The following is a 22,392-nucleotide window of genomic DNA, read 5'->3' as shown; positions in this document are numbered from 1 at the left end:
TGTCACAATATTCAATAAAAATTAAATAGTAAGTTTTAAATAAAATGTTATTTTAAAATATTTCTAAAATGTCCATAATACCAAAAGTAGTCTATAGATTCAGTGTGGTCCCTGTCAAAATTCCAATAACATTTTTCACAGAAATAGATAAAATAATCCTAAAGCTCATATCGAATTATGAAAGACTCCAGACAAAGCAAATTTGATCAAAAAAAAAAAACCAGGCTAGAAGCAGGATGCTGCCTGATATCAAAATCCACCACAAAGATACAGTAACCAAAACAGGTTGGGACTCATGTAAAAACATATACAGAAACCAAGGTAACAGAAAACACAGCTCAGAAATAAACACACACGCTTACAGTCAATTGGTTTTCAACAAAGATGTCGAGAACACTTAATGGGTAAAATATAATCTTTTCAATCAATGGTGCTGGGAAAATGGTATATCCACATGCAAAAGAATTAGACTTTCATCATAACTGCAAATGAATTAGACTTATACATAAAACTCAAAATTATGAAACTACTAGAAAGGAGCATAAATAGAAACCATGACATTAGTTTGGGCAATGACTTTTTGGATATCATATCAAAAGTATAGGTAACAAAAGCAAAACCGATCAAGAGGAACTGCACCAAGTTAAAAAGTTTTAGCATAGCAAAGAAAACAACCTATTAGATGGGAGAATATATTTATAAAATGTGTATTTCTTAAAGGATTAATATATAAAATATATTAGGAATTCATCTGTAAGAAAACAACCTGATTTAAAATTAAGTAAAGGACCTGAAGACAGTGTTCCTATGACATATAAACCATCAACAGATATTTTTTAAAATGCTATCACTTTAATCATTAAAAAAGGCAACTTAAAACCACAATGAGATATTGTCTCCCTATTATTAGAATGGCCAAGATAATGTGAAAAAAACAGGAACATTTATACACTGTTCATTGGAATATAAATTAGTATATCCATTATGGAAAACAGTATGGAGGTTTCTCAATAAATAAAAATAGCACTATCCAGAAATCATATCACTGGATACATTTCCTAAGGAAATGAAATCAATACCTTAAAGAGGAATTTGTATTTTCATGTTCATGACAGTATTATTTGCAAAGTTGAAGATATAAAATCGAACTAAGAGTCCATAAAAACATAAATAGATAAAGTAAACACCTCTCTCTCACACCACACACACACACACACACACACACACACACAGACACACACAAAATGTAATAATATAGTCTTCAAAAAGAAGGAAATCCTGTCATAAGCAACAACATGGGCAAACCTGGAGAACATCATGTTAAATGAGTCTGGCATAGAAATACAAACACTACTTGATCTGACTTATATGGGGAATCCAAAGGCACCAACCTCACAGAAACAGAATAAAATGGTGGTTACCAGAAGCTGTGGTTTAGAGGGCCTGGAGAGATTTTGGTGAAAGGACACAAAATTTCAGTTAGGAGGAACACATTCAAGAAATCTATTATAGGAAATGGTGATTATAGAATAGCAATACATTATATATTTGAATATTGCTGAGAGCAGATTGTTTGCCCCATACACGCATGAAAATAAGTATGTGAGACAATGTATATTTAAATAGTTTGACTGAGCCACTCCACAATGCACATCATGCCAAAACACGTTTTACACCTAAGAGATATTCAATTCTACTTGCCTATTTAAAATACAATAATAACTTAAAACCACAATGAGATATTGAGAATAGAATAATAACTTTCTTTAAAGGTAGAAATCAGAGCAGCCATTGGCCTGGGTGTTGATTACATGGGTTTATACTTTTTATAAAACTCATCAAACTTAACAGTTAAAAAATTGTGAATTTGTTAACTTTGGAAATTATGCCACAAAAAAACAAAAAGAAAAATCATTTTAAGAGAATATCTTGTGTTAGAAACCTACTGATTAAAAAAAAAATGATTACTTCACAATATACTGTTCTTACCTTCCCCAAACTGCAAATGTTGTTCATATACAGGTGTTTTAATTAAGGTAAGAGTCTGTTTTGATTTGAATTTTTAAAAATAGACATTTTTATAATAAAATATATTTTCATCTTATTGAAAATGCCTACTGACTATTTATCCTTATATTCTTTTTATATGAATTCACAGAATACAAAAGGAATGTCAAAGGCCCCTGGCATAGAATTGCCATAAAAGATTTGGTATATGATATCATCAACATAAAACAGCTGTTACTGGCCTGTCTTGCACCAAACGGAATCCAAAACATGCTTACCAAATTGCGTATTGTTTTTAAATATTTTTCTTAGTTGTAGATGGACACAATATCTTTATTTATTTAATTTTATGTGGTGCTGAGGATCGAACCCAGTGCCTCACGCTTGTTAGGCAAGCACTCTACCACAGAGCTACAACCCAGTGCTGTATTTTTTTTAATTTGCTGTTTTTAGTTATATATGACAGTAAAATGTATTTTGACATATTATACTTACAAGGAGTACAACTTCCCATTCTTATGGTTGTCCATGGTGTGGTGTTACATGGGTCATGTATTCATATATGAACATAGGACAGTAATGTCTGATTCATTCTGTCTTTCCCATTCCCTCTCCTTTCCCTTCATTGCCCTTCGTCTAATCCAATGAATTTATATTCTCCCCTACCCGCCACTCCTTAATGTGTGTTAGCATCCACATATCAAAGAGAACATTTGGGCATTTGGCTTTTTGGATTGGCTTATTTCATTTAGCATGATATTCTCCAACTCCATTCATTTACCGGCAAATGCCATAATTTCATTTCTCTGTATGGATGAATAATATTCCATTGTGTATATATACCACATTTTCTTTATCCATTTATCTCTTGAAAGGCACCTAGGTTGGTTCTATAGTTTAGCTATTGGGAATTAAGCTGCTACAAGCATTGATGTGGAAGCATCACTATAGTATGTTGATTTTAAGTCCTTTGGGTATATACTGAGGAGTAGGATAACTGGTCAATTCCAAGTTTTCTGAGGCATCTCCACACCTCTTTCCAGAGTGGTTGCACCAATTTGCAGTTCCATCAGCAATGTGTGAGTGTACCTTTTTCCCCACATCCTCACCAACATTGTTACTTGTATTCTTGATAATTACCATTCTGACTGGAATGAGATGATATTTCAGTATAGTTTTGATTTGTATTTCTCTAACTGCTACAGATGTTGAAAATTTTTTTCATATATTTGTTGACTGTATTTCTTCTGTGAAGAGCATGTGGTTTGTAACAGGGTGAATTTCAATACTCACAAGGGAAATAAAGTAAGTTAGAGAATCACTATTCTGGACTGAAACTTTTTCTAAATTAAAAGATGTATAAGGTAAATAGCTTATTAGAGAAGTAATCAAGCCATCTTGGAACTATTTGGCATATTCAGATACATAACAGTGACTTCAGAAAAAGCTAAAGGAAAAGATTAGATTCCGGGGCAAGAAACCTAACAAAGAAGATGACTTCCTACCCTCTCCCCTGCTCACCCCAAGACTCTCGTCTCATAAGCATAGTCAATCCTAACAAGGAATAAAAGAGAAAATATATTAATCGATTCTTAATTGAATTAAAAAGAGCCAACCAGTAGATTTTCTAGGTCCACATATGACTCGCTTCAAGTTCTAATCTACTCCTATTTCTCCCAGCATTTTTGTCTCCTACACTTAGCTAAGACTCTCTTAAAATCCCATTCACACATAAACAGGTATCTATTTCTTTTTCTTCTATTCTCACTGACTTTCCACATACCATAGGAGATCAGTTTGCAGAAAACTGATAAAGAGGACCAAGAAGTAGTGATTCTTCTCTGCTTGAATTCTGGACCAAATAAAAAATAAGAAAAAAAATTAACCAATATAATCCAAAACACCATCTTTTTTTAAAATGCCAACACTGGAAAGCACAGCTGAAGTGTGAGAATTGAATAAAGTTTTGAATCTTGAAAACCAAAAGTAGGTGGTCTCACCAGCCGAGTCACAGCATAACGGAGAAACAAAAAATTACCAACAAGAAGGAAAAGGAAACAGTAAGTTATGAATACCCAGTTTTTTTCAAATTCACAAATTAAGTAAATTATACCTCCCTCTTCCCCTGGGGGAGGAGTAGGTAAGAAAGAGGAAAGAAGCCAATTATCCCAATAGACATTCTTTCTTCTAAAAGGAAACATCAACATTGGGGTGGGAAAGAATTACATCTCTATTTCCAGGTCCCCACCCCACACCCATGTACTTCCCTAAGGACATAAGATTATTTCTCCTGAAATTTTATCAGGAAGTTAATTCAGACATTGGAACTTTAGATCTTATTCCTTCTGTCCCTCCATCAGTCAGTTACCCTTTTCTTTGTACCTTCTTTCTTCCTCCTTTAGTAAAACAGAATATAATTTGTATTCTTGAAAATCTTCCCCTTCACCCATACATAGAGAACTCTCATATTTATAAATCCACTCAATTCTCACTCAGTTGATCTTCTGAAGAATGAATAAAGGATGTTCTCCTCCACAAGGGCCATTACCTCCAGATCCATCATGAGCTACCCTTACTCCCACCCATTCACTGACAGTTTGGTATCTCATGTTGGCAACTCCCTATCAGTAACCAATGCTTATGGTCACTCCCCATTCACCATTGACCACTCCTTCCTTATCCAGCACATCTCTCCATGGGCTTCTCTGACACTGTCTTTTCCTTCTTCCCTGCAGACCTTTCAGACTTCTGACTCTTGTTTTCTCAACAGTTCTTCCTCTTCCACTTGCTGATGTTCCTCACTGTCCCATCTCTAGCCTTCTCTTTTCATGCTACACACATTCTTGCTGAGTGGTCTCTTTCACCACACTGCAATGAACTATTATGGAAAAACAAGTAACTCATAGATTTGTAGGCTATTCTCTAAGCCTCTCTCCTGAGCTTCAGATTCATACACTTCCCTCCTACAAGTGAAGTTAACTCAACCATGACCAGATGGGAACACGTCTTCCCTTTCACCATTTTCTATGTGTTCTAGATGAGTAAATGGCATCAAACTCCACCCTGTCATTTGTAAATTATCCTAACAATTCAGCTTCTCATCCATTGCTTCAGATCCAATCAACACCATATCCTATCAAAACCTCTCCTCACATCTTCCTGTCCTACATATAGTTCCCCATAATCTCTGTTAGTTCCCTAGCCAAGGTCTTCATTATCTCTTTCACAATTGAGGTATTCAATTGTACCTTGGTAATACTGCAATTTAATAGAGCTAAAGATAAGGTCCTAAATTTGGGTAAACCACCAAGAAAAAGACCCAGAGCTAGTGAAATGTTAATTCAAACTGAACTAACATTGAATAGTAACTGCTCTGAAGTCTAAAATACCTGGGCTTAGTCATATATACGGTGATTTTCTTCATAAGCAAAAGAAGACTATATTCAGATTATATATATATATATTTTTTGAAGTTTTGTAATCACTTAAAACATAATGAGATATCTAAAGAATTTCAAGAGCTCTAGAAACAGAAGCCAGAAAGCATGCAGGAATCTGGGCATACTCTCCTTATCTCTTCTCTCTTTGCTCTTTGTTCTTTAGTTTCCTTCTAATCTTTCTGGAACTAGATTTCTCTACTTCTTAGGCACCATATGGCATAAGAAGGCTAAGACATTGCTCCTGAACTTTTGCAGAGCTCTTAATTCAAACCACATAATAAGAATGACAAGAATCAGATATGTATTCTTTTTTAAATCCTGAGAAATGGGTAACCAGCAGGAACAGGCCACTTCAATTTGAAGGGTCATTAGAAAGCTAAAGTCATGCCAACAAATCAATTAATTAAGCACCAGTTAGCATTCTACAGGAGTTTGGGGGAAGTGCCTTTAAAGAAATGGGTAACTCTTATGACTCTTTAAGATCCTCAAAGAGAAAACAATATAAGTACATGATTTTCACAGTGATGACCATAAGTCATTAAGATGAACAATACTTGGTATATTCAACTTATGAATCAGATGCCTATAACACAACAAGTATAGGAAAAATAATTTCCATTAAAATATCTTGGATATTATGAACTTAAATGCTGAAGCTTTAGTTAAGAGGAAAGTTCACTTATCCATAGCCCTGAGTGATGAATGGGTAGAAATCTCTCAAATGAAGTTGTTTATACAGTTTTTAAATGTAATACTACTATATTTTATGTCTATTGCTTCTTTCTAGTCTACCATATCCATTTGTCCACTGCCCTGTCCTATTTATTGTGGCCTGTATGTACTTAATCTATAAATCTATATCAAATATTAATTCCTTAAAATAGAAGCTAAATTGTTCAACTCCCAACAGCAAACCAAAACTAATGAGGTGCAAAGCCTACTGTTTCTCTTTTATAAAATGAAGCTATTTAGCAGTCTTAAAGTCATAAGGAAAAAAATTAATCCAATTTTAATTTAAATTGAACCAAGGAAAATCTACTTATAATATTAAAACTAAACAGTGACTCATAAAATAAAGAGGCTGGAAATCTTAGGACAATACTTGGAATTTTAAAAATGGCTTTATATTGTATTTACTTTAGAACAGTGAAATTTATTTGCCAGTTTAGTAGGTTATTAAGACCTAAAAAAAAAGTCTGGTTCTGAAAACACATTCATTCACATAGTAGTAATGGCAGTAGCAGCTGCTAACATTTACTGTGTGCTTGCTAATTGCTAAGCAGTATACTCATTACTCCATTTACACATCTCATTTTATCTTTTCAGCAATCCTATGCAGGCAATGAAACATCCCCATTCTACAGATGAGGCCATAAGGGTTAGAGTAGTTAAATAATTTGGCTTAAGAGCTAGTAAGTGAAGTTACAATCAGAAGACAAATCCTCATGCTGAGGGGTAGCTACATAATTTCCTGGTTGTAGACCAAAATAAAAAAATGTGGTGACCTTGTTCAAAAACTAAGAATTTTGAGATGATGGCAACAGCAAAGCATTAAGCCAAGTGAGGGACTCTTCTAAGAATCAGAAGGCAGCCTTACCTCTTTCCATCAGCTCATAAAATAGTGAAATTATACTTTTCATCTATCTTAATATAAATATTATTCAAAGAATAAGTCTTTGTAACGCTAATTAGCCAATTACAAACTGAGACATTTCATATTACAGGCTATGCCTAGATACTCTCAATAAACATTTCTTGAATAGACAAACTTATTTGGGGTCTCAAAAGGAACTGCTTTCTTCAATAAGTCACGCAAACATGCCTCTGGTTCAGTGTGGAGATGGGTTAAGACAAGATAGATGGATCATCAGGAGTCAGTCCACACCACTGTTAGAAACACTTCATATTCTGTTTGTGCTGGCTTAGGAGATTTTATGGCTCCAAGAAACTGTTTTCAAATCTAATTATCATTCCTATCTGAAGTTGACATTTAAATTGCAAGGCTCTAAGCAAAGTTAAAGAATGCAATCCTCACATCTCCCCCCAGCCTCATACAGCCCACCCCATCCCTAAAACCTTATCTTCCTATAATAAGCAGTGTATTAGCAAAGGGGGAAAAGTGTTGACTCCTCAATTCATGCCTGATGAAGGACAATATGACCCCCATTCAGGCAGTAAAGGGGGTCAAGCAGGCCAACAGGATGAGTTCTGCAAAAAGAAAAGAAGGTCTACTCCCTTCTAATCCTGGGGAATTAAAGGAAAGAGAAATAAAATCCAGTGTGAGGCTTGTCAGTGATGCTGGAGGAACACTGAGTATAGTGTATCATGTGCCCAGAAGAGGTCAAGGGAGATGCCATCCTGCAAGCCACCTGCTGTCAAGCTAGGGAACAGCAATATCAAGGGGTGCTGTCTCGACAAGCACAGATATTTTTAAAGCTACCATTCTCCAGCTGCTTTTCATAAAATGGATAATGACCCAAGAGCCAGAGCATTGACCATCAACTCTGCCTAGTGAGGGGCCAAATGAGGGGTGAAGTTGAAGTCCAGAGGTCTGCACTAATGACTGAGGGGAGATTAGAAGGATTGGCCAGCATCAAAGTGCAGGAATAGAAGGGCACTGACCAGCCAGGTAGATCCAATACAGAAAGCTGGAGTCCACAAACACCACCTAGTATGCACACAAGGACCCTCACAGGGTGGAGTGGGAGGGAGTGGGTCTATAGCCCTTCCTGGGATTCCAGAACTTACAAGACACAATTTTCCCAGAATATGCACTCCTGGAGCCTGGATACTATCACAGAGAAGGAAACAGGTAATCTGAAAAGTGCATTGTGATCTAAATGAGAGGCTAAGGGTTTAAATTGGACAAATTCCATTTTGTTTGTGTGACGTCACTTTCAAGCATCAACATATCTAAGCTACAGACCTTGGTGATATAATCAAATGCTAATCTAGGTGTTGCTATGAAGGTATTTTAAGCTTATGATAAAATGCACAATCTGTAAACTTTAATGAGGATTATCCTAAGGATCTGGGTGAGGGTTGGGAAATCAGTTATAAGGTCATAAAAACAGAGTTGAGGGAAATTCTGTGTTTGAGTAGCAGTTTCAGATCCTGCCTCAGAGGTTCAGCCTCTTGTACTTAAAGACCTACACTGTGGAGTGTGGACTCTCTCAGCCTGTTCCTACAACTGTAAGACCAACCCTTGAAATACATCTCTTAAAGTACAATGCCCAGTAGTTCTGCTTCTCTGGCTGAAATCTGTCTGACATAATGGATATTCACAAAGAAGATTAAAATTATGATGAACAAAGTAAAATGTTATATTTTTTTCAATATCTGGCATGTAGTGTGAGTTAGTCAGTATGAGTAAATGGTCTCCACATACTTCTAGGACTTCCTATAAGGTACCTCTCTGCCTAAAGTTCACTCACCCTAAGTTCCATTCTTCATGCCCCAACCTAAAGATCTACTATTTTAGGAATGCTTTCTTTAACACTTCCATATCAGTTCAGATCCTGCTGTTAGATTATTCATGACATTCACTTTTCTTTGGTAGCACATATTATAGCTGAAATGATTGTTTGGTACTTATCTGTCTTTTCCTCTAGAGTTCAAGTTCAATGAAGACAGAGGTCAGGTCTCACTTGGCCACCAAAGTGTCTTCACTGTTGAGCACCCTCAAGCATACTCTCTAGGATATGTAAATAGGTGCTCAATAAATATTAATTGCATGAATGACTGGATATACATGTGTACAGTTTTAAAAAAAACAAGAGTTCAAAATTTGAGCATAATTTGAAAACATGTGCATTTAACAGTTGACTCTCAGTTATATCTTCAAAAGAACACTTGAGTAAGATTCAGAAGGTAGAATTTAGTGATAAGTAATATAGCTATCATTTAGCTTTGTCTGTGTAAGCAACCCACTAAATATCATGGAATCCTTTTTAATAAATATGATCCAAATAATATGAGCTAAGATCCAAAGCCATGGGCTGGGGATGTGGCTCAAGCGGTAGCGCGCTCGACTGGCATGCCTGCGACCCGGGTTCGATCCTCAGCACCACATACCAACAAAGATGTTGTGTCCGCCGAGAACTAAAAAATAAATATTAAAAATTCTCTCTAAAAAAAAAACAAGATCCAAAGCCAGTGCTGCATGAAGAAAATCCCATAAAGCTGTTTGCCAATTTTACATTTATGCAGAATCATAGATTTTATGGCTGAGACAGCTAAATGCCACATTTTTATGATATTCTTAATAGTATTTTAAGATCCCTTTGGAAATAATGATTCATCTCATGACTTGAGATATTAATTTCAAAGTTAAATTTAGGTAATGAGGACACAGGGAGTTGTAAATATTTTTAATAAAAATATATATGAAGACTCTGAAGGTTAACCAAATTCTTGCTTCTTTGTAAAATAAAGTTGAATCTAAATACTAGTTAACACTTAAAAAAGCAATATTACACCATGAATTGATTATAAAAAAAGGAAAATAGAACCTACTTATAATTTTTATACAAATTTTATAATTTAAGATAGCAGATCTTTCCTGTAGAAAATCCTCCCATGAGAAAAGGCTACTCCACAACCTCTTAATTTCTTTCTTTTTTAAGTATGTAGGAAGGGTTGAAATCAAACACACCATATAAAAACTCAGAAACATATATTAACTCTCAAATGAATTTGAAGCCATTGGTTCATCGGATTGCTTGGGTTGGTATTAAAAAATTATTTAATTTTTTATATCTACCAAGATAGACACCTTCATTGGCTCCAGAAAGATTTCATGCTTAAAAGTAGACGTAGGAATTTGAAAAATGTATATGTTATAATTTGGGTTTTGTATTAAAAGAAAATCTCCTTAACAGTTATTACTGGTGTTTATTAATGCTACCTCTTTCAATGAATCATAAATTATTATTATGATCATTAGTCTTAGTGAATTATTCCTACTATACACTGAATATGAATCTCTGGTGGAGCAATCTTATTTAAAAGAGTCAATTTTAATTCGATATATGTATGAACCATAAAACTAAATTCATAGTGAGGCTCTGAGAGAAATGTCACTCAACAAAGGTAAGATAAAAATGCTGATATTCTTCTAAGTTTATATCCCTCATTTAATCATTATGTATATGCAAAAGATTTTTTAAAATAGAATGTACAAAGCAAAATATACTTGATTGCTTCTGAATATGAGCAAGTACAAGGACCAGCTACTACATGCTCAAGAAAAAAAATAGATAAAAGTAAGAGCAAGAGTGAAAGGTGGACTGGGGCTAGGCTCAGTGGTAGAGTGCTTCCCTAGCATGTGTGAGGCACTGGGTTCAATCCTCAGAACCACATAAAAATAAATAAATAATATAAAGGTATAAAAAAAGAATGAAAGGTAAGTATATTTTACTTGGAAGGCCTTAGTTGTTTCTATTTTCTTTGTTGTTGTTCTCTTACTGCATTTCAATATACTCATAAATTCACACTGACTAAAGCCTGTAGCTCCTTACCCACAAAATTCCTTGCATTACCACTTCAATTTCTATAGAGTTAGGAATGTATTTTTAGAACTTGGGCATGGAACTAATAGATCTAAAACAGATAAACATCCCCACTGGTATTTCTAAGTATCTCAGTACTCAATAACCACAAATTCCATTTTAGTTCATATAATTGTGGTAACAAGCTCTTCATTTAAAAAATACTCTTATTTTAAGGTGACCATTAACATTTTTGGCTTCTATATAAAACTAAATATGAAACACTCAGGAAACAAACCTATCTTCCAAAGAAACACATTGCTACCCAACATGATAAGCATCATATAGAAAATGTTCAACAGAAGTATCACAAATCAAACTTACAAGAATTCCTTCCAAAATATTCTATCCACCTCCTAATGTGAATATCAAAACAAAATTCTATATCAAATGAAAATACTTAATCCACATAGAATAAGCCTCAAGGAAACACAATATAACCCCTTCAAACAAGAGTTTTTAATTCATAATTAAATTTAATACCTCTCACACAATATGTAAGTTTATATATTAACACAAACCAACTGCTTTATAATCATTGAATTAAATCTCAGAATTCATTAAATTGAGACAGTTATTTTTCTTACAGAGTATTCTTTTTTCCTAATAGATAATGTTTGTGACATTGGCTTATTATTTAACATGTCAGATTAAATACTGTATCACTACATATAACTAAAGTCATCTGACACTTTTTGTAGTCTAGCCATTAAAAATTCATTCACTAATTGATTTGTTCTACAAATACTTGTTTCTAATCTGCTTTGTACGAGGCATTTAGTTTAAAAATGAGATGCTTTTGAAATACAAGTTATTAAAACCAAAAACTACTGTTCTGCCAATAATTAGAGGGAAATTAATGAGTGATTTGAAATTCACAGTAGAGATGTATCTTTCTGGATAACAAACTATAAATATATATTTGTTTGTCTACATGAATAGTGGGATTTTCCAAAAACAGATCATTAGTAAAATAATTATATGGGTTAAGTCATAAAAAATGAACAATAAACTAAAATCATAACACATTAGTATGTTTTTCATTGCTGTAACAAAATACCTATGGTGGGGTGATTTTTTAAAAAAGAGGGTTATTTAGCTTACAATTTTAAAAACTGTAAGTCCAAATAGAATGGTGTTAGCTCTGCCATATCACTGAGGAGAGCCATATCATACCACAGACGAGAGCAAATACTAGAGGGAGTAATCACAGCACCAACAGATAAGAGAGCTTCAAGGATCAGGCTTGCTCTTCAGTAGAAACTTTCTCTTGAGAGGACTCACTCTGCAAGAAAAGTATTAATTCCTTCTGAAGGCAGCTTTGCAAGGACCTTCCCCAGGCTCCACCTCTTAAAGGCTTCCTCACCTCTCACAGCACATCACTGGGAACCAGGCTTTCAACACAGAACCTTTGAGAGAGATGTTCCAATCATTGAAATCAAAGTACATAATTACATAGATTCCTCAATATTGTCAAATGTCAAATAAGGACTAGATATTTAAGCACTAGATATTTACTGAATAAATGAATTAAAATGGATGAAGATGTCGAGATATTGTATGATGTGTATTTCTTTTCTAATTTACAAACTTACTGATAACATTTCATTTATGATTCCAGGCAAAATATTTCAGCTTTAAGTAGAATGGTTACAATCAAAGATTGTAAACCCCAACAGATTACAAAGGACCCTAGTTTGTCTTCTGAGTAATTACTGGTTGAGATTCAGTTGGAAGACTGGATTAAAAGACAAGGCAACAGGGGCTGGGGATGTGGCTCAGTGGTAGAGCGCTCGCCTAGTGCATGTGAGACGCTGGGTTCGATACTCAGCACCACATAAAAATAAATCAATAAAATAAAGATCATTAGTAAAATAATTACTAACTACAACTAAAAAAATATTTAAAAAAAAATTTTTTTAAAAAGACAAGTCAACAATATGCAGTCTCCAAGAGACTCACCTCATTGGCAAAGACAGCCACAGACTGAAGGATGGGAAAATATGTATTATTCAGTTGGGTCTTGTAAACAAGCAGGAGTTTTTATCCTCATATAAGATAAAGTGGACTTCAATCCAAAGTTAATCAGAAGGGGAAAAGAAGGACATTTCATACTGCTTAAGAAAATTATACCTCCACAAGACATAGCTATAGTAAATATTTATGCCCCAAACAATGGGGCGTCTATGTACATCATCAAACAAACCCTTCTCAAAATTTCAAGAATCATAGACCACAAGACAATACTGGGTGACTTTAACACACTTCTCTACCAGTGGATAGATCATCCAATCAAAAACTAAACAAAAATGGTATAGAACTAAAAAATACAACTAGTATTTTAAACTTAACAGACATATATAAAATATTTCATCCATCAATGACTGAATATACTTTCTTCTCAGCAGCACGTGGATCCTTCTCTAAAATAGACCAAATCTTAGGCCACAAAGCAACTCTTAGCAAATACAAAACAAAAAACAGAAAACATAATACCTTGCATTTTATCAGATCAATTTTAAAATACTTTCTTAACAGTATGAATGAAATAATGTTGAAATCATGATGAAGATAAGCCTACTATACAGTGAATGTGTTTAGCTTATAAATTAAGGTCAGTATATCAAAGATTTTAAAGGTATGTAAGATCTATGCAGTATTTATTTCCCAAAGATACTAGAATTTTTTACTAACAAGGGAGACCTCCTCACAACTTCCTGGCAGAAAAGAATAAAAACTACCATCTTTAGAAAGGAAAACAAGAGAGAGAGGTTACTCACTTTTTTCAGAATAATATATAATTTTAAAAAATATTATAATCCTTATAATAACAATATGAAATAAAACTACAAGATCTATAATGACTTGATATACAGTAATATATAAAACAGAAAAAGCAACGAGATTTCTATGATATTAACTAAATAAAAGAAAATTTGAGTTAAGAATCTTCTTTGGTTTACAAAGAAATATTAGAATTGGGTTTTTAAAAAAAATAAGAATTATGGAATATGTCCTTGATTTAGGAGATTTAGTGATGTTATAAAACTGTAAGTGATTTTATTTGCATGTGTGCCTGCCTTTTTCAGAGGATAAGTCCTGGATTTTCATAGTTTCTCTAAAGGGTCCCAAACCACAAAATGTTAAGCAATCATCACTCCAAAAGTATTAACATAACTCCTTTACTAGTAAAATACTGTTAGTAATTACAACTCTTTAGTACATACGAGTAGAATAGTACAAACTTGTTTAGAGAATTCTTACTCAGTACCATCATCCCTATGTATCTAGGAAATATTGGTTTCAAGACCCAGTGGAAAGCAAAATGCTTGGATGCTTAAATCTCCTACACACAATGGTGTGACATTTGCCCATCACCTACCCGCATTTTTCTGCATACTTAAAAGTCATCTCCACATTAATTGTAATACTTACTACAAGTCATACCATGTAAATGTCATGTAAATAACTTTTATACTGTATTCTCTACAGAATAAAGAAAGGAAGTCTGTACATGCCCAAAAAAGATGCAATTTTTATTATTATTATTAGTTGTTCAAAACATTACAAAGCTCTTGACATATCATATTTCATACATTTGATTCAAGCAGATTAAAAAGCATTTTTGATCTATGGTTGGTTCAATCTCTGGATATGAAACTCACAGATATGGAGGTCCAAGTGAATATATTTTTACTGTACAAAGATGTGTTCTGGGAGATAAACATATTAATGAGACTTTAGGGTGTTTCTGGGGTTTTTTGTTGTTGTTGTTAAATCTGAAAAAATTTGATAAATGGAAGGGCAGTTAAGTATGATACTACATCTTAACTTATAAAGAAGTTTGAACAAAAATTCATAAACTAAAACAACACTTAACTTTTGAAATTTAACAAAATCTGTTCTGGAATTATAATAGTGCTAAAATTGAGAGCCTGATATCATTAATAACTTTAGTAAAATACTATTAAAAATAATATATTTTTTCTAGCATTATTAATAACAATGTCAAATTATCTACTGATTTAATAAAACTACAAATGCACTTTTGAAAGTATCAAAATAAGCCAGCCTGATGGCACAGGCCTGTAATCCCAGCAATTTGGGAGGATTAGGCAGGAAGACTGCAAGTTCAAGACCACCCTCAGCAACTTAGTGAGATCCTGTCTCAAAATTAAAAAAATAAATAAATAAAAGGGCTGGGAATGTGGTTCAGTGGGTAAGCTTCCCTGGACTTCATCCCTGGTAGGAAAAGAAAAAACCTATCCCCCCCCCCAAAAAAAAAAAACTTGGGAAAAACAAGGGGGAGGATAAGGGTTAGTACCAGGGAAAGAATTGGAGCAAATTATATTCCTCACATTTATAATTATATCAAACTGAATGTTATGTATAACATATAATGAATATCATGTGTAACTAATATGAGCCAATAAAAAAATGAAGAAAAATAAGTATGAAAATGAAAAAGTATTTAAATATCCACAAGTTTTGTGAGGAATGTTTGAATATTTAGCCAACTCTTCCAGGAAATTAAAAACTAAGAATATATTAAACAGAATTTTATTATTCTTTGGATATTCCAATTATTTAGTCCAGCACTAAAATACTGTTCTGACATGTTAAGCAGGATAATCTTCATGGGTATTTAAAGAAAATCTCAGTTTTCCAAACATCTCCATTAAATATTTAAGATATTAATATATTGAATATTAATAGTTATATACAGTAAGTACTTCACCACTGTCACATGTCAAAGCCTGGACAATTTCAAAGATTTCCATTTTTATTTATTTGCATTTATCATCACATTTGTCTTACTGCATCATACTAAAGGTTTAAAACTAAGAGATGACTTATATCCCATCAGCTCTAGGAAATATTACATTAGGGTTTTTCAACCAGATTTTAACATAATACCTAAAATATATTGATTGCTTAATATACACCAGGCACTCTTCTTCAAAATTCAGTACACACACATACACACACACACACACACACACACACTTCTCTCTCGTACAGATACAGAGACACATATATTGACTAACCTGTAACACATTTAAGAGAAATACTTTTTTGCATATTTGCATAGAGTACAATCCTCTTTTTCTAAAGAGAGAGAGAGAGAGAGAGAGAGAGAGAGAGAGAATTTTAATATTTATTTTTTTAGTTTTCAGCAGACACAACATCTTTGTATGTGGTGCTGAGGTTTGAACCCAGGCTGCACGCATGCCAGGTGAGCGCACTACTGCTTTAGCCACATCCCCAGCCCCAAGTACAATCCTTTTTGTGGTCAAAAAAGATAGCTTTATATGTCACATCTATTTTTTTTGTATTTTTATTTTGTAGAATAGTTTTTCTTGTGCCCATAATTTCCTAACTAATGCATTCAATTTCAGAACTGACAAAATGAAAACCCATGACCATGTCTTTGAATTGAAAGGTGAGATATATTTTGACACACCCCACAAAGCAAATCAAAATATGATATGTTTTTATCATCATACCAGTTATTACTATGGGGAAAATGGTATTAACAGTTTGGTTTTTATGTAGCTAAAAATCTTTACTCAAAACTACTTAAGGAAAAAAATATCTTAGTAAAAAAGTGTGAGATGTGTAAAAATGAGTCATATTCTTTAAACAAAAAAAACTCCAATGAAAAAAGATTTCTGCTCAATGTATTCTTAAAGAGTGTAATTTACATCATTTTAGTGAAAACTAAATAGATTCATTGTTTCTGTAAATTGCAAATTATGCAATAAACATGATAAGGCATAACCAGTTTTCTTTAATGAAATCAAGGCTTGACAGTAAGGAATGCATCCAGAATGTACTTAGCATGGATCAGATTTTTCACTTAAAATACTCTCATCCTTGAATGAACAATAGGTTACTGAATGATCAATGGGTTATAGAAGACATCAAGGAGGAAATTAAAAAATTCTTAGAGATAAATGAAAACACAGACACAACATATCGGAATCTATGGGACACATTGAAAGCAGTTCTAAGAGGAAAATTCATTGCTTGGAGTTCATTCCTTAAAAAAAGAAAAAACCAACAAATAAATGATCTCATACTTCATCTCAAAATCCTAGAAAAAGAAGAGCAAAATAACAGCAAAAGAAGTAGAAGGCAAGAATAATTAAAATCAGAGCTGAAATTAATGAAATCGAAACAAAAGAAACAATTGAAAAAATGGATAAAACTAAAAGTTGGTTCTTTGAAAAAATAAATAAAATCGACAGACCCGTAGCACGCTAACGAAGAGAAGAAGAGAGAGAACTCAAATTACTAGCATATGGGATGAAAAAGGCAATATCACAACAGACACTTCAGAAATACAGAAGATAATCAGAAATTATTTTGAATCCTTATACTCCAATAAAATAGAAGATAGTGAAGGCATCGATAAATTTCTTAAGTCATATGATCTGCCCAGATTGAGACAGGAGGATATAGACAACCTAAACAGACCAATAACAATAGAGGAAATAGAAGAAACCATCAAAAGACTACCAACTAAGAAAAGCCCAGGACCGGATGGGTATACAGCAGAGTTTTACAAAACCTTTAAAGAGGAACTAATACCAATACTTTTCAAGCTATTTCAGGAAATAGAAAAAGAGGGAGAACTTTCAAATTCATTCTACGAGGCCAACATCACCCTGATTCCTAAACCAGACAAAGACACTTCAAAGAAAGAAAACTACAGACCAATATCTCTAATGAACCTAGACGCAAAAATCCTCAATAAAATTCTGGCGAATCAGATTCAAAAACATATCAAAAAAATTGTGCACCATGATCAAGTAGGATTCATCCCTGGGATGCAAGGCTGGTTCAATATACGGAAATCAATAAATGTTATTCACCACATCAATAGACTTAAAAATAAGAACCATATGATCATCTCGATAGATGCAGAAAAAGCATTCAACAAAGTACAGCATCCCTTTATGTTCAAAACTCTAGAAAAACTAGGGATAACAGGAACATACCTCAATATTGTAAAAGCAATCTATGCTAAGCCTCAGGCTAGCATCATTCTAAATGGAGAAAAATTGAAGGCATTCCCTCTAAGATCTGGTACAAGACAGGGATGCCCTCTATCACCACTTCTATTCAATATAGTTCTCGAAACACTGGCCAGAGCAATTAGACAGACGAAAGAAATTAAAGGCATAAAAATAGGAAAAGAAGAACTTAAATTGTCACTATTTGCAGATGACATGATTCTAAACCTAGCAGACCCAAAAGGGTCTACAAAGAAACTATTAGAGCTAATAAATGAATTCAGCAAAGTGGCAGGATATAAAATCAACACGCATAAATCAAAGGCATTCCTGTATATCAGCAACAAATCCTCTGAAATGGAAATGAGGACAACCACTCCATTCACAATATCCTCAAAAAAAATAAAATACTTGGGAATCAACCTAACAAAAGAGGTGAAAGACTTATACAATGGAAACTACAGAACCCTAAAGAGAGAAATAGAGGAAGATCTTAGAAGATGGAAAAATATACCCTGTTCATGGATAGGCAGAACTAACAACATCAAAATAGCAATATTACCAAAAGTTCTCTATAGGTTTAATGCAATGCCAATCACAATCCCAACGGCATTTCTTGTAGAAACAGATAAAGCAATCATGAAATTCATATGGAAAAATAAAAGACCCAGAATAGCAAAAACAACTCTAAGCAGGAAGTGTGAATCAGGCAGTATAGCGATACCAGATCTCAAACTATACTACAGAGCAATAGTAACAAAAACAGCATGGTACTGGTATCAAAACAGGCGGGTGGACCAATGGTACAGAATAGAGGACACAGAAACCAATCCACAAAACTACAACTATCTTATATTTGATAAAGGGGCTAAAAACATGAAATGGAGAAAGGATAGCATCTTCAACAAATGGTGCTGGGAAAACTGGGAATCCATATGCAACAAAATGAAACTGAATCCCTTTCTCTCGCCATGCACAAAAGTTAACTCAAAATGGATCAAGGAGCTTGATATCAAATCAGAGACATGGCGTCTGATAGAAGAAAAAGTTGGCTACGATCTACATACTGCGGGGTCGGGCTCCAAATTCCTCAATAGGACACCCATAGCACAAGAGTTAATAACTAGAATCAACAAATGGGACTTACTCAAACTAAAAAGTTTTTTCTCAGCAAAAGAAACAATAAGAGAGGTAAATAGGGAGCCTACATCCTGGGAACAAATCTTTACTCCTCACACTTCAGATAGAGCCCTAATATCCAGAGTATACAAAGAACTCAAAAAATTAAACAATAAGAAAACAAATAACCCAATCAACAAATGGGCCAAGGACCTGAACAGACGCTTCTCAGAGGAGGACATACAATCAATCAACAGGTACATGAAATAATGCTCACCATCTCTAGCAGTCAGAGAAATGCAAATCAAAATCACCCTAAGATACCATCTCACTCCAGTAAGATTGGCAGCCATTAGGAAGTCAAACAACAACAAGTGCTGGTGAGGATGTGGGGAAAAGGGTACTCTTGCACATTGCTGGTGGGACTGCAAATTGGTGCAGCCAATTTGGAAAGCAGTATGGAGATTTCTTGGAAAGCTGGGAATGGAACCACCATTTGACCCAGCTATTCCCCTTCTCGGTCTATTCCCTAAAGACCTAAAAAGAGCATGCTACAGGGACACTGCTACATCGGTGTTCATAGCAGCACAATTCGCAATAGCAAGACTGTGGAACCAACCTAGATGCCCTTCAATAGATGAATGGATAAAAAAAATGTGGCATTTATACACAATGGATTATTACTCTGCATTAAAAAATGACAAAAATCATAGAATTTGCAGGGAACTGGATGGCATTAGAGCAGATTATGCTAAGTGAAGCTAGCCAATCCCTAAAAAACAAATGCCAAATGTCTTCTTTGATATAAGGAGAGTAACTAAGAACAGAGTTGGGAGGAAGAGCATGAGAAGAAGATTAACATTAAACAGGGGTGAGAGGTGGGAGGGAAAAGGAAAGAGAAGGGAAAATGCATGGAAATGGAAGGAGACCCTCATGGTTATACAAAATTACATACAAGAGGAAGTGAGGGTAAAGGGAGAAAAAAAACAAGGGGGAGAAATGAATTGCAGCAGATAGGGTAGAGAGAGAAGATGGGAGGGGAGGGGATGGGGGATAGTAGAGGATAGGAAAGGCAGCAGAATATAACAGACACTAGTATAGCAATATGTAAAACAGTGGATGTGTAACCGATGTGAAGCTGCAATCTGTATACAGGGTGAAAATGGGAGTTCGTAACCCACTTGAATCAAAGTGTGAAATATGATATGTCAAGAAGTATGTAATGTTTTGAACAACCAATAATAAAAATTAAAAAAAATGATTCTCATAGCAGTATAAATATAATTACATTAAAATATTGAAATTAAGTTATTTTAAAATCATTTTTATTCACATTTGAAAAAGTGATCAATAATTACTCACCAAACCCTGGCAGGTAATTTAATAAGTATTAAACAAATTTTGTAAAGGTGTAAATTAATGAAATTTTAACTACAAGCATCTGAAACTGCTGTCACACTAGGCAACCTATTAGTTTGCTAGAAAAGATACTAGTCACTTATGAAATTTTTTAAAGATATGGAGAAGGGGGTTTGGAGATGTTTCCAACTTTTACCTTCCTTGGTTGTAGAGGCTATACTTAGAGGTGGTATCTATGCAAATAACATGATTTTTTAAAAATACTCACAGAGTAAGAGACCTATTAAATTATTTGTGGAAGCTAATCCTGATATGTAGTTATCTATGTGACATAGGAAAATGCATTTATAAAACTGTTCAATAAAGTATTTAAATTATCCTCATCTTTAAGTACTTTAAATAAAAGCAGCTTTGGTAAAGAAAAATAAATAAAATAAAATATTCATCCTTGGGGGTGGAGGAAGGTAAATTTTATCACCAGAAATCTATTTAATAAAACTATTTTATTTCCAATTTGAATTTTCTGTTTCTACATTTTCTATTATAATGGTTTGGATGTGAGGTATCCCCAAAAAACTCATGTGTGAGATAATGCAAGAACATTCAGAGATGAATTAATCGGTTTTTGAGAGTCTTAATCAAATCAGTGAATTAGTCCCTGGATGGGATTAACTGGGTGGTGCCTGAAGTCGAGTAGGGTGTGGATGAAGGAGTTGGGCATTGGCCGGGGAAGGCTTTTGGGTATATATTTTGTATCTGGAAGATGCAGTCTCTTTCTCTGCTATCTGATCATCATGTGAGCCACTTCCCTCCACCACACTTTTCTGCCATGATGTTCTACCTCACTTCTACACCTGAGGGATGGAGCTGGCTGTGTATGGACCTCTGAAACTGTGAGCCCCCCAAATAAACTTTCCTTCTTAATATTGTTCTTGTCAGATCTTTTAGCTCCAGCAGTAAAAAAGCTGACTAAAATATCTAAGTAGTCTAGAAATGTAGTTTAAAACAGGAAAAGCCTACAATTTCAGTCCTTAAGAAATATCCATACACAATCGTCAAACATATGTATAAAGTCCCATTTTTTAGCAAAATAACTGAAATACTTAGGAAAAGCATCATCTTTTGGAGAAATATATGGAAAAATGTATTCTGTCACTCAAATATTTATTAACAACCTCCTGTGTATTAGGCACAGTTAGTTAATTCCCACCAGCATACAAAGTGTTTCTTAGAAACATTCAAAATGGGATTTTTTTAAAGTCCTAAGGATTCTACTACAAAGTCTACTAGACTGAAATTATATTAGAATGCCATGAGAAGAATATGTAGAAATAAACTGAATAGAAGCATAAGACTATAAACTTAAACCTAAAAAAACATTGAGGAAAGTTAAAGGGCTCTATAATAAGGTGAGTTTTGCCATATTCATGGATTGGAAGACTCAGTATTGTTAAGAAATGCCACTCTCCCCAAATTTATATACAACAACATCTTCTCTACCAAACCCAATAAATACTGTTATAGGAACTGAGAAGCTAATCCTAAATTTTATATAGAATGGCAAAAAACCTAGAATGGGTAAAATAATTTTGAAAAAGGAAGTCAAAGTTGGAACATTTAAAAAGGTGATATGAAGTTATAGTCACCAAGACTGTTCATGTCTGTACAAATGCACATGCACACTCACATATCTCAATGTAACAAAATAGAAAGTCTACAAATATGTCCTCCTGTTGTGTGATTTTTTTTTTCCAAAAAAAAAAAAAAAAGATACCGAGGCAACTCAATGGAATGAAGGCCTTTTTAGTACAGAATGTAAGAGTGGTGCCCTTCAACAGATTAAGGATAAAGAAAATGTGGTATATTTACACAATGGAATATTACTTGGCCATAAATAAG

Source organism: Spermophilus citellus (genome assembly GCF_964194105.1).
Source record: "Spermophilus citellus genome assembly, chromosome: 10".
NCBI classification, from domain to species: domain Eukaryota; kingdom Metazoa; phylum Chordata; class Mammalia; order Rodentia; family Sciuridae; genus Spermophilus; species Spermophilus citellus.
The sequence above is the reverse complement of the archived record's forward strand: the minus strand, read 5'-3'. Positions refer to the sequence as shown.